Here is a 13159-nt window from a genome sequence, read left to right as displayed (position 1 = left end):
GATTGTTACCTGCCATTACAGGAAAGGAAACTGAGGCTTGGGAAGGTAAAGAGACTTGTCCAAGATCACCTTCTGGAGCCACATTTTACACCACAGGTAAGAGAAAAGGGATCCGAGAGGGCATGGACACTGTGTCTTCAGACTGAGTGGGGAAGTACTCTTTACCTGGGTACTTATTGGGTGCAAGTTGCATGCCCCCTGTGCTAATACACAAGGGACAAGTTTATGGGCCTCCTAAAAGTGTGGACAGTGCACCTGTCCAGCCAACTTCATGGGTGCACTGTGAGGCTCTGATGATGGGGACAGGCTTATAAAACACTCTCCTTACTAAGATGAGGACGTGTCCCTGTGTCTAGGAAACGCTGGAAATTAAGTGTACAGCAATCAAAAAACTTTGACATCATCCTTTTTTGGAGTGTGCTCTCTTTTTCGCACACTCCAATTCACTCCATTAGAAATCCATATTGGCAGAATCTAGTGAATCTCGTCCTTCAAGGCCTCTCCCTGCAAGGCTCCCATGAGCCCTGGGGGCTTATGGAGAGTTCTGGGTAGGCAGAGGAAGCCAGACTGCATTAGGGAAGCAAATTTGGAACGTAAATTTCCTCAGAAGGTCTCAGGGGATAGGGACCCCAATCTCCAAGGCCCCAAGATTCTGTTATGATTTATTTCTCATTCTAAATAAATGTCCACTGGCAAGCCCCAATTCTGTCTTCTCTTTCTTAAGCAGCCCTCTCTTCCCCTCTCCCCCACACAACTGTGTACGCTTCAGGCCCCAGAAATCCTTCGCTGATTTGAGGTCTGGCGTTTTCCAGGGCAGGGATTGAGAATAGAGGTGTAAATTTGTCAGAAGGAACGGGCCGCGCAGTAAGAGAGTAAATCCTCATATAACATGGCAGAAAGTCAATGGATAAATAAAAAAATCGCCATGTAAGCTTCTTTTATTTTATTTTATTTATTTATTTATTTTTTGCGACAAGCGGGTGACCACCAGAAGAAATGAACAGAGGAATTGTTAACAAGAGCTATGATGGGAGGGAGAGGTGGCCTGTTGCTTTCATTATAAGAAATGAAATAATTTTATTTCGTAATAAGTAAGTGGGCGTTACTTTCGTGTATTTTTTTTAAAAGAAAATTAAATAAAAATACAAAACAAACAGAATACAAAACAGGAAAATAAAAAGCAAACACGCACGCAATACAAAAGAGCCTTGGCGGTGCGGAGCCAACGGGCGGTGACGGGGACGGGGAGGGGGCGGGGCTTAGGGACCCGGGGCGGGGCCAGGGCCGGGTCTCCTTAGGGCCCGCCCCAGCGAGGGGGCGGGGCGCAGATCTGTTTGCCTCAGACACCTTCCGCCCTGGGCCGCCAAGGGAGCGCGAGGTCACGTTAGCCTTAGGCTCCGCCTCCAGCTCGGGTACTAGACGGTCTAGACCCGAGGCTACCCGGGCCGGAGGCAGGCTTGAGTACCGAGACCAAACGTTGTTCCCTCCCGGACCTCGGGCGCCGGGCCGCGCGCTGACCGACAGCCCCCGCTAGGCCCAGCAGGTCCCCTAGTCCCCCGCAGTGTCCCGCAGTCCCCCGAGACTCGCCGAGCGCCGTTGCTGAGCCCTGCGAATAGCAGGTAAGCGCAGCCCGGGCCCCTCGTCAGCCCGCTAGGACCTGGATCGCGGCTGAACGTCAGGACCCTCTTGACTCCAGGCCCCCAACGGAGTCCTGGGAGTCCCCGCTGGGGCGACAGGTGGCGGTGGAGTGCGGAGCCACCGGGAGTCGAGCGAACCGGGGCACAGCTCCGCGCTGCCTCTGCGCGCGGTTGGTTCTCACTGCAGCTATCAACCTAACCCCCAGCACCCCTTTGGCTATGACCAGAGCCCCGGAGACGTGGGTTCGGATCCCACCTTTAGCACTCGTGCACTCAAAGGTTAAAAATATAAGCACGGTGTCTAACAGATAACGTGTGCCACTCAGTGCCCGCTGCTGAGCTAAGTGCTGGGGTTACAGTGGCAGGCCGACAAACGTGGTGCCGTCCCCCACTCACAGTCACAGTCCAGTGGGGGGAGACCGACAGCAAATGGATATCTATGCAAACAAGTGTGAACGTTAAAACTGTAGTCAGAGCTATGAAGACTGAAAGTCTAGGGTGCTGGAGAGCTTTTATCAGGGCCCCCAGCTACAAAGGCTGCTGGAACTAAAACTTTAGAGAATTCCCGCGCGGGGAACAACAGAGCACACTCATTTTGTTGAGAGAGAATGTGGCTTGAGGAAAGGAGGGTCGGTGGGGCTGGCCTGCAGAGAGCTGGGGAGAAAGCAAGTTCCTTCACCTTAACTTCCTCCTCTGTAAAATGGGACTGTTCTACCCATTGAGGATGGAAATGGTGAATGTAAATGACTTAGCACCGCATGATGGGTGCTGGATGTTACTCAGCACTAAATATCCAAGGCTGGATGTTGTTCTGGACTGAACACAGTGTGCCTGCCTCTCAGCAAAGTCACTTCCCCTCTCCTTGAGTCCTGTTTCTTCCTCTATCAAATAAGTAGTTCTGAGTAGAATCTCTCAAACAGGCTATTCTCTAAAACGATGACTGGTTTAGTTGTTCATTCTTGAAACATTTAACTGGCACCCACTTTGAGGATTCAGAGAGAAATCAGTCAGGGTCCCTGCCCTTCTGGAGCCCATGTCGGGTGGGCCAGGTGAAATAAAGTGACTGTTCCATCCTGGCAGAACCCAGAGGAAGGGGTGTGACCCTCTGGCCTTGCAGGGGAAAGCTTCTCTATTTTTGGCCAGGTGCACATTTCTCATAAAGCCACCCAGGAGCCCCTGAAGGTATGGTTCACACAGCTCCACTGAGCATCAGTTACTTCCTGAATTTCATTGGTGGTTCTCAGCTTTTGGTGTCACCCCTAAAACTGGACAGAAGACTTCCCAGAAGCAGCAACTATGCTGGTACCTTGCTGAGGACATATCAGACCTTGAGACCCCATGGATTTGGGAGAGCATTTTAGGTTTCAGGAAACACCTGTCAGCTGCTCACTGTATTTTATTGGCTCAAATGATCCTAATTTCTTATTTGGCTCTGTTCACACCATTGATGTAGACAAAGGAAGTGCTCTATGAAAACTGAGAGGCCCAGAGAGTGGGGGAACCCAGATGAGGCAGGAGTCTGGCACCATTTGTGGGGAGTGGTAAAAAAGAACAGTTAAGATGTTAACAGAGGGCGCTGGAGGGAAGAGGAGAGAGGGCAGCCGTTGTGCAGCCTCTCTTTTCCCCTCTCAGACCACAGCAGGGTGCCAGCCCATAAGAAGGGAAGCTCCAGGCTTGGTGGTCACAGACCTGGCACTTCCCAGCTCTGTGACTGACCCTGGGCAGCTCACTCACCATGTGAGTCATGAGGATTGTGCAGCCTTAACAGGTGCTTGGCATATAGTTGGCCCTGAAGAAATATTAACTCCTACCCTTTACTTCTCCTGAATGAACTAAAATATGCATAGTTGTACTGTCTACCTCAGAAGGTTATTATGGGGATTTACTGAGGACCTAAAATACATACAGCAGTGCCTGACATGTAGGAGGATACTACTACTATAACTATTGATATCGTTCCTTAGGCTGGACAAAAATTGATGAAACAAAACAGGGCAGCGGCAGGAGAGGGATAGGAGTGGAGGCGGTATGAGGAACTGTGCAGGGTGATTAGTTGGGAGTGAGATTATCTGTTGCAGTGGTTTTGCCATAAAGCAAGAGCCTGGCAGCAGAGAGGGGTGTTCTGTGTGATAAAGGGCCTCCTGGGCAGCTGCACTGTCAGGAAGTCCTGAAGTTTGAGTGTCTTCGTAGACTCAGGCCAAAGAAAGCATAGCAAAAGTTGGGTAAAACTAGGGTTGAAAAGGTCTAAAATGGTCTTTTTGATGATGTGTCTCTAACCGATGGCTGAGTGGGGATTCCCTGTAGGGGGCTGCCACTGCTCCTTGCAGACCCTTGCCATCCATTTGAGCATGGTAACTGCCTGAGACTGGTCTGGCTCTTTGATCTGGGAGCTATGGAGTCTAATTTTGCAAACTTTGCACCCAGTAGAGTACCAGGCCAAAAAGGCATGAATCAGTAATGAACAAATAAGTGAACAAAAACCCGAGGCAGATTTTTCACTGTATCTGTGCACGTGTGTGTGTGTGTGTGTGTGTGTGTGTGTTTAAAAGGAATTGGAAGGTAAGGAAAGATAACTAATGTATTTAAGCATTTGCTGAGGGCCAGTTTCATGTATGTCGCAGCTTCGTGGTGAACACCATAGTCTTGTAAGCAGATAAAATTGCTTGTGTGACTTTCCCGTGTATCACCAAAGTGCTCTAAACCTGTTTTTACATCTGTAAAATGAGAATCATTGTAGCTAATTCATAGGGATGTTAGGAGCATTAAGCAAGATAAGCATATGAGGCACTGACCTCAGTGTACAACGTGTAGTATGGTAAGTGCCCTGTCAATAATGGCTGCCTTATTATTATATTTATTCATCTTCCCAATGATCTCCACTGTGATAAGGAAACTGAAGGCCGTAGGCACAGATGGGTGGTATAGATTCTGAACTCAGTCCCACCTGGAAGCAAAGGCACTCTGCAGACACTAACCAGACAGCTTGTGTGAAATGAAATCAACTTTATGTGCATTTCATTCATTACTTAAAGCACTTGACTATGAAATTTTAAAAAGAAAAAAACCTGCAAATTATAATTTATGTGCCTTTCAAGTTCAGGTATTTTATCATCTCAATAAATCTTCCATGCATCTATGTTAAACCACTTTGGGCTGTCGAAGCTCTTAAATAAAGTGGCTTGTCCTCACCAGTGTCTGTCTTTGCTCGTTTCTCATGGTTCCCCAGTAAAGATGGACAGATCGCATTTTGCGGGGCAGGCCTCAGGATGGCAGCTCCTGCCCCATTGGTTTAGCTGTGCAGTTCTGCATGATGGTATTTAGCAAACCGCAGTGGACTCATGATTCCTTCATCATTGTTTCTCCCACATACACGTAGACCCACGTGCTACTCTAGGAATTAGGAATAGAAGGGCATTCTATTGCTAGAGAGAATCTGAGAAATCAGCTCCAGGGAAAACTAAGATTCTTTATAATAGGTTTTAGGTGGAAGTGCCTGGGATGCGGGTGACCATGCGTCTGGCAGTCAGCACTGTCTGCTCTTTCCACCCAGGAGTGCTGTGTCTGGTCTGCCTTCCTGCCGGGGGAAGGCCTGGTCTGCATCCCTGTGCCTCTCTGCTGTCCCTGCCTCTGGCCAGAGCTGCCCCTAAATCCAGAATGCCTGGGAAGCCTTCCTGAATCCCTCCTCAGCCTTCCCATAGTACCAGTGGGTGCCTGTCGGCCTGCCCTTCTCTGGCCATGCTGAATTAGCTCCTCTGATGGGCTGTGAGCACTTCCGCAGCTTTGGACCAAGTGTTGCCTGTACTCAGCAGCATGCCTGGCACGTTGTCCTCTTTCTCTCTCTCTCTCTCTTTATTCCTTCCTCCCTTTCTTTCTTCTACAAATACTTCAAGCAGTGTCCTGGGGATTCGAGCAGTGAGTCAAAATGATGTAGTCCTGACCCTCATGGAGTCCGCACACATCATGAGACAGATTTAACAATAGAATTAAGCACATAAACACACATAGAGCAACACATTTTAAACTGGGTTAACTCTCCTGAAGGAGGAGCCTGGTGTGTCAGGGCCGTATGTGGAAGGGAGAAAGATAGAGAAATATAGTCAGTATCACTAGAGAGAGAGGGGCCCAAAGTGTTGGACGGAGGGTTATGTTCATTTTTTCATACACCCTTGAAGACCACTGGATGATATTTTTCTGTAAATCCTGGTAAGCAATGGTGTATGCTGCCAAGGTCATCCTACTGAGAATGTATGCTTTTAAAAACAACTGTGCTTCAGCTTCCAAATGGGAGAATAATGCTGTGATCCAATTCACTTACCCCTTTATAGCTTCCAGAGCTCCTCCTCGGGTGTTGTCTGGTGGGGTACTGCGGTTCTCACTGTCATACATCTCATCTTGGGTAGCAGCAGCAAACAGGGATCCAGCTCATCTGGGGGTAAATCTGGTGGCATGGACACTGGAGCCTTTTCCCTTCTGAGTGACAGAGTCCACCTGAGAGCCTATTTGTTTCCTCCTTCTCTGATACTCCTGGGCACACCAGGCTGAGGCTCTGGCATAGATTTGATAATGTTGTGGCTAGTGGTCTGCTGAGAGGAAAGAAGGGCACTGCTGACTACTGTTGTCCAGAAAGGTGGGCCCACTCATCCGTGTGCAGCTGTGGCAGGGTGAGCTGGCAGTGATCCTACCCATGCAGAGCCATGCCATGCCAGCACAGTCCTTCGTGAGGAACCAGCAGTTCTCCAGAGGGGCACCATGCTTGCCTTCAAAACCCATTCATTTCCACTGAGACAGGGAGACAATCACACTAAAGGCCTCTTCAAAATAAGATGTGATCCAGTCTCAGGAAACATTCTCTGTCCATACTTGAATATTATTAGAGAGTTACTTTGGCCAGAGCTGTTGACAAAATACATCTCCAATCCCTACCAGTCTCAGATGTAGACCTTATCACCAGAGATGAGCTGCCATCTTCTCTGCAGCAAAAGAAGGATGCATCACTGCACAGAGATTGAAAAGGCCTCCATGCTACTCTTAGTGGGGTGAGTTTGCCTGCCTTGCCCAGACTGGTGGGGAAGGGCTATATTCTCAAGGTATAGCTATAATAGGACTGTAATCGTGTGGCTCTTAGCCATGGAGAAAAGAAGTGGTTCTGGAAATCTCCCTTTCATAAAGGCTGACACGTTGACAGTATTTATGCCTCTTGAAAGTACATGTTAAGTGGTGGATATTTATGAAAAGGGTTTTGAGGAGTAAATGTGTCCATCAGTCAACCTGGAACTTTTTAGAGCTCCTAAGATGATTTTAAATTAGAGCCAATCTTCTTCCTGCCTTCCCCCTTCCATCAGCACACCCCCTTTCTTTGCTTTCTCTTATAAAAATGAAGTGTCAAGGCAGTACACAGCCCAGGGTGGAGGTTGTAACTGCCTTGCAGAAGCAGAGTTAACATATTAAAGGCAGGTGTGTAGGGGTTAGAGCCTTGATTCTGCTCCTTCCCACTTGTCACAGTGTTCTGGAAAGAGGAGAGTATGGAGCAAGGCTGACAAGCATGGCTCAGCCTGACTGCATCCTAACCACTGTCATCAGTGGCTCTGCTATCAGCCAGGCTGCTCGCTGAAAGGTTTACAACCATAAAGGAAAAGAATGATGAAAACATGTGATGCAAACCAACCCGAATTTGGGCTCAATAAGCGGCAGATGGGAGTGAATGAGTGTCAGTGTGAGTGAGGGAATCACACCAGGTCAGGTCAAGAGAAACCTTTAGAAGGCTGGAAGCTTCTCTGTGAGCCAGTGATCATTAGGGCAGAATGCCTGTTACATGAATTAGTGTGTAGGAGTCTAACTTGGAATTATTACTCACTTTCAAATCTTCGTTTTAAAGATCAGTAATAGGTTTATTGCACAAACCTTATACTTAGTAACAAAGACTGCTTTGCTTTTAATTTCCCATCTGGCCTTCTTCTATGTAACTTGTATGATGCTCTTGATCATTCTTGTCTTAATTTTTTTGTGTGTGAGAGAAAGGATACCACTGTCTGTTACTCATGCTGTGTTTTGTAAATAATCAAAGGACCATCAATGATAAAAGTATAGGAGCTGCCTGTTTCAGGTGTCACTGAAATGCTGCTACCTCTTGGCTGCTTCTGAGATTCTGCTTTAAGAAAATAATCTGAAAAGTAGAGGAGCCACTGTATAAAAATGCTCTCTGCATCATTATTTGTAATGGTGAAAACTTAGAAGTGATCTGAATATACAGTATAGCAGGAGAACAAATTACAGAACGACAGGCTGATGGAATATTATGTAGTACTTAAAAATATGAAGATTAGTCACATGGGAAACCTTAACGTGCTCTGGGAACAGAATGCCATTACATAACAGACATATTTAGGAAAACAGCCTTCAAGGGAACCCTCTAAGGGGATAAGAGTTACATACGAACAGGGGAATTATGGATAACCTTTTTCATATATCAAGCTTTCTATATTGTTTTATTATTCCTATAACTATTTTAAAATCTTAAAATCAGCCAAATTAAACAATGATCTTTCTTCAGTTTGTAATTTCAGGGCACTACCTTTGTGGCCTTATCCTAAATTAAATCATCCAATCAAAAAGAATGTTAAAGCCAGGTTTGGCTCCCTGTTTCCAGGTTTCCAGTCCGGGGATACAATCTGGGTTCCTGGCTGAACGGCCTGCAGATGTGCTCACCCTGGCCCTGTAGACTTGAATTCTCAGGGTTTTTAAGTTACAGAAGGCCACTGCCTCTCCTGGTCCCCAGTAGTGTGGGAGGAAGGAGGAATTTGGAATTGCAGCCTTCAGAGGCCTTATTGGTGACATTTCAGCAAACTCTGCCCGCAACCCAACGCACACAGTTAGCAATTGCCTAGGGTAGCCCTGTCTCATTCTGGCTTCTTGTCTTGCAGGCATTGTATTCTAGTATCTCAGGAACTGGATATTATGTGTACACTGCCAACTCTCACTGTGACGGCCTTGTATCTGTGTATTATTTGCTACCTAATCCTGGCCAAAGCCTAGTGCATGGCCAATGGTATGTTCTAAATTAAACTCAATCAATTGGCTAAATATTAGGAAATCATAACACAAGACAAGGACTTGAGTTTGAGTAGTTCATTTGAGAGTGGACCCCAGGAAGCACTAGCAAAATGGTGGGAAATGAGCTAGGGAAGTGTACCATCACTTCATCTCCAATTAAAGATTCAGTAGCTCTTCATTAAAATATCTGTTCACAAATGAGGCATACTATATGGTTGTGCTGACATTTCAACTTAATTCACTCTATAGTTTTGTGGATCCCAATTCTTTTTTTTTTTTTTTTCTTCTGAGACAGGGTCTCACTCTGTTGCCCCGGCTGGAGTGCAATGGCACGATCTTGGCACTCACTTGAACCTCCGCCTCCCAGGTTCAAGCAATCCTCCCATCTCAGCCTCATGAGTAGCTGGGACTACCGGCATGCACCACCACACCTGGCTAATTTTTTTTGTACCATCAAGCAGCCATGACCAGCAGGGGCAGCTGGGCTTTAATCCTGATGGGGATCTCCAGAGCCAGCATAGAACCATCTCAGAGTTATGCCATCATGGGGCTGGGGGCTGGGTGTACGTACACATGCCATTTCTGTCAGTCACTGCTTTAGCTTTGTTCCTTAGGGGAAGTTAATTCTCAGGTTCTTCTGGCAGGTTCCAGTCAGCAGGTAAAACACTCAGGCAAAGAGATAGAGATGCTGTCAGTGGAAGTCAAGCTCTTCATTAAAATATCTGTTCACAAACAAGGCATACTATATGGTTGTGCTGACATTTCAACTTAATTCACTCTATAGTTTTGTGGATCCCAATTCTTTTTTTTTTTTTTTTCTCCTGAGACAGGGTCTCACTTGTTGCCCCGGCTGGAGTGCAATGGCACGATATTGGCACTCACTTGAACCTCCGCCTCCCAGGTTCAAGCAATCCTCCCATCTCAGCCTCATGAGTAGCTGGGACTACAGGCATGCACCACCACACCTGGCTAATTTTTTTTTGTATCTTGTAGAGATGGGGTTTCACCATATTGCTCAGGCTGGTTTTGAACTGCAAGGCTCAAGTGATCTGCCTGCCTTGGCCTCCCAAAGTGCTGGGATTACAGGCATGAGCCACTGCACCCAGCGCCCCAGTCCATTTTATATGCTTTTCTCCGCCATGCATAGAAGAGGACTAGCAGCAGAAATTTGGGGCATAATGCAGATTCTAGAAACACTCTCTATGTATTTATTAAGTCTATTGGAATATTTGTCACTACAAATGAAGGCCATACTCCAAGAAATGATTTAAAATTGTAAATTATGTAGCAAGTTCAATAGGGTTTACTGGTTAAAGTTCATATGCTTTGAGTTCTGGGCATTTTAGATTTGTGTAGAAAGAATTCAAGATCTTAGTGTTTTAGGTAAATGAAGTCATTTCCTTTTAAGTTATGGTCCAAGATGCATTCCATAAAGACTGAGATGACCATTGTACTTGTCCCTGCCATTTCTGGGAATGGTCAACAAAGGAAGTTTTCATAGTCTCCCTTCCAAAAAAATTTTTTTCAAGATGAATTCAAGAGGCAGCTGGTTTGACCACCTCGTGCCTTTTGAGCCACCTCTCTGTTATACAGATGGTAGGTATTCTATTTGTCAATGACTGACTGTCTCCCTTCCTTTTTTCCTTCTATCATGTGCATTTTGATTTTCTTTCTTCATTTCCTCTAATGTTGCTAAGAAGATAAAACAGGAAGCCCCAAATTATTTGCTGTTCTCTCTCTTACAGAGTTTGTTTGAAGTCATTTGTATTAACGGAAATGCATTGAGATTTTGATTTTCTTTTCCTACCCTCAGGAAGACTGCTCTGCTATAGGTCACCAGTGACCTTCACATTACCAAATCTTACAGGCTTTCTCTGTCCACATTTTCAGTGCAACATGTGATATCTCAGACCGTGCCCCACCTTTTGAACTGTTCTTTCTTGGACTTTCTTCTCTCTTCCCTCATTGTTTCTTCTTTGACTTCTCTACCTGCTCCCTTTCCTGTGCTGGCATTTTTAGTGGGGCATCCCCAAGATTCTTCCCTTGGGTTCCTCTTGCCTGTACACTACACCTGGATAATTTCATTCACACACCTGGTTTTTAACCATTACCTTTATATAGATACCTCTCATATCCTTATCTCTATCACATCCTTTCCCTATAAGCCAGACATCTGTGTCCAGCAGCCTGTTGGATGCTTTCTCATGTAGCTCCTGTAGGCATCCAGAGTCAGCATGTTTTGTTTGTTCTAGACTATTTCCTCTTGCACAAGGCTGACTAAATACTTGCCCCTCTCGGATTGTTTCCGCTACCTCCTTGAAGTCATACATACACCATTATGGGCTTGTCAGAAGGCTTCTGTCTTGGAAGATCAAGTGTAAGACAAGCACACGAACGAAGAACTGTGGGTTAAGATTTAGGAACTTAAAACAAAACTGTAATTTTATTATCTCTTGCAATTCTGGGGGTTGACTGGGCTCAACTAGGCAGTTCTCACTCCGGGTCTCATTCAGAGGCAGTTAGAGGGGGTCTGAGGCTGGACCCACTCCAAAGGCTTTCTCACTCAAGAGAAACCTAGAGAATGGGAGCAAATATTTGCAAACTGTCCATCTGACAAGGAATTAATAACAAGCCTATGTAAAGAACTCAACTCAATAACAAAAAAAAAGCCCAAATATTTTGATTTTTTAAAATGTGCAAATGATCCAAAAGAGATTTCACAAAAGAAGACATATGAATGGCCAACAGACATATGAAACATCCCCAACATCACTAACATCAGGGAAATGCAAATCAAAACCACAATGAGAGGTCATCTCATCCTATTTAAAATGGCTATTATCAAAAAGACAAAAAAATAAATGCTAGCAAGGATGAAGAAAAAGAGCAACGCTACTATATCATTAATGAGAATGTATTAAATAACTTAGTACAACCATTATAAAGAGCAGTATGGGAGTTCCTCAGAAAACTAAAAGTAGACCAATCAAATGATCAATCCCACTGCTGGGTATATACCCAAAAGAAAGGAAATCAGCATATTGAGGAGATGTCTGCACTCCCATGTTTATTGTAGCACTATTCATAATAGCCAAGACTTGGAATCAACCTAAATGTCCATCAGTATGCCAACCATTCTATCAATCAATAAAGAAAACATGGTATTATATGCATAATGATACATTATTTGGCCATAAAAAGAATGAAATCCTGTCATTTGCAGCAACATGGATGGAACTGGAGGACATTATGTTAAGTGAAATAACCCAGGCACAGAAAGAAAATTATTGCATGTTCTCACTCATGTGGGAGCCAAAAGAGTTGATCTCATGAAGGTAGAGTAGAATGATAGTAACCAGAGGGTAGCAAGGGTTGGGGAGGGGTGAGGTGGGTACAGTAAAGGGAGGTTGGTTAATGGGTACAAATGTACAGTTAGAAGGAGTAAGTTCTAGTGTCTGATAGCACAATAGGGTGACAATAGTTAACAGTAATTTATTGTAGATTTTTAAATTGCAGGAAGAGAAGATTTGGAATGTTCCCAACATAAAGAAATGATAAATGTTTGAGGTTATGGATTTCCTCATCATTACACATTGTATGCATGTAGCAAAATATCACAAGTTACCCTATAAATATGTACAATTATTATGTACACAACTCAAAATATTAACACAAATATTAACACAACTCAAAATAATGTTTAAAAGTCTTTCTCATTCAGTGACTGACAATTGATGGTGGCTGGCAGCTGGGGCCTCCACTGGGATGCTGGAATGGCACATCAGGTGGTCTAGATTTCTGCACAGCATGGCAGCTGGGTCCTAAGAACAGGTATCCCTGGAGGACCAGGTGGAAGCTGGGTCACCTCTTACGGTCTACCCTCAAAAGTCTCACAGTATCACTTTTGCCATATTTTCTGGCCTGCCTATCTTCAGGGAGACGGAATAGACCCTCCTGACTATGGGAGGCATGTCACCGTCCCATTGTAAGAAGAGCTTATGGACAGCGCATGCTGTTGTGCATGGGTTGGAAAATACATCCTGCCACAGGTCTCCAACATGTCTGACTACTCCTCTGAGAACCACCTGGAATGCCACAGAAGCTTTCCGTTTTATTTATTAAATTTTTTGATAGGCAACATTTTTACATGATTCAAAAGTTAAGAAAAATAAATATGAATATATTCAATGAAAATATTCTCTGTCATCTCATAGCTTCTACATTTGCCTCCCCATAGACAATCACTGCTATATTTTTATATGCTTTAAGAGTTTATAGATATTTTGATATTTCACTCTTTTATATAAAAGAATATTTCATACTCACTGTCCCACATTTTGCTTTTTTTTCACTTAAAATAATTCTGGAGATGACTTATCAGTACAAAAAGATCTTGATCTCTCTCTCTCTCTCTCTCTCCTGTTACAAATGAATAGTATTCTATTGTGGGCTTTACCTGAGATCACTAAATT

General features: G+C 44.8%; 1 protein-coding gene across 8 annotated transcripts in view; it reads left to right on the top strand.

Moving 5' to 3' along the window:
* The first annotated feature begins 1303 nt into the window (after positions 1–1303).
* LOC105469958 (nicotinamide nucleotide adenylyltransferase 3) overlaps positions 1304–13159 on the top strand; it is a 115992-nt gene continuing 104136 nt past the window's right edge. For 2 of the 8 annotated variants that reach the window (XM_011721608.3, XM_071091014.1), the window contains exon 1: positions 1305–1619. The gene's annotated coding sequence lies outside the window, so the exon portion shown is untranslated. Of the gene's footprint in view, positions 1620–13159 lie in introns of all 8 variants that reach the window. The other 6 variants (XM_011721609.3, XM_011721607.3, XM_071091013.1 and 3 more) reach the window with 4 other exon arrangements.

The sequence above is a fragment of the Macaca nemestrina genome, chromosome 2, assembly GCF_043159975.1.
Source record: "Macaca nemestrina isolate mMacNem1 chromosome 2, mMacNem.hap1, whole genome shotgun sequence".
Lineage (NCBI taxonomy): Eukaryota > Metazoa > Chordata > Mammalia > Primates > Cercopithecidae > Macaca > Macaca nemestrina.
Note: the sequence above shows the minus strand (reverse complement) of the source record. Positions and strands in the feature narration are given on the sequence as shown.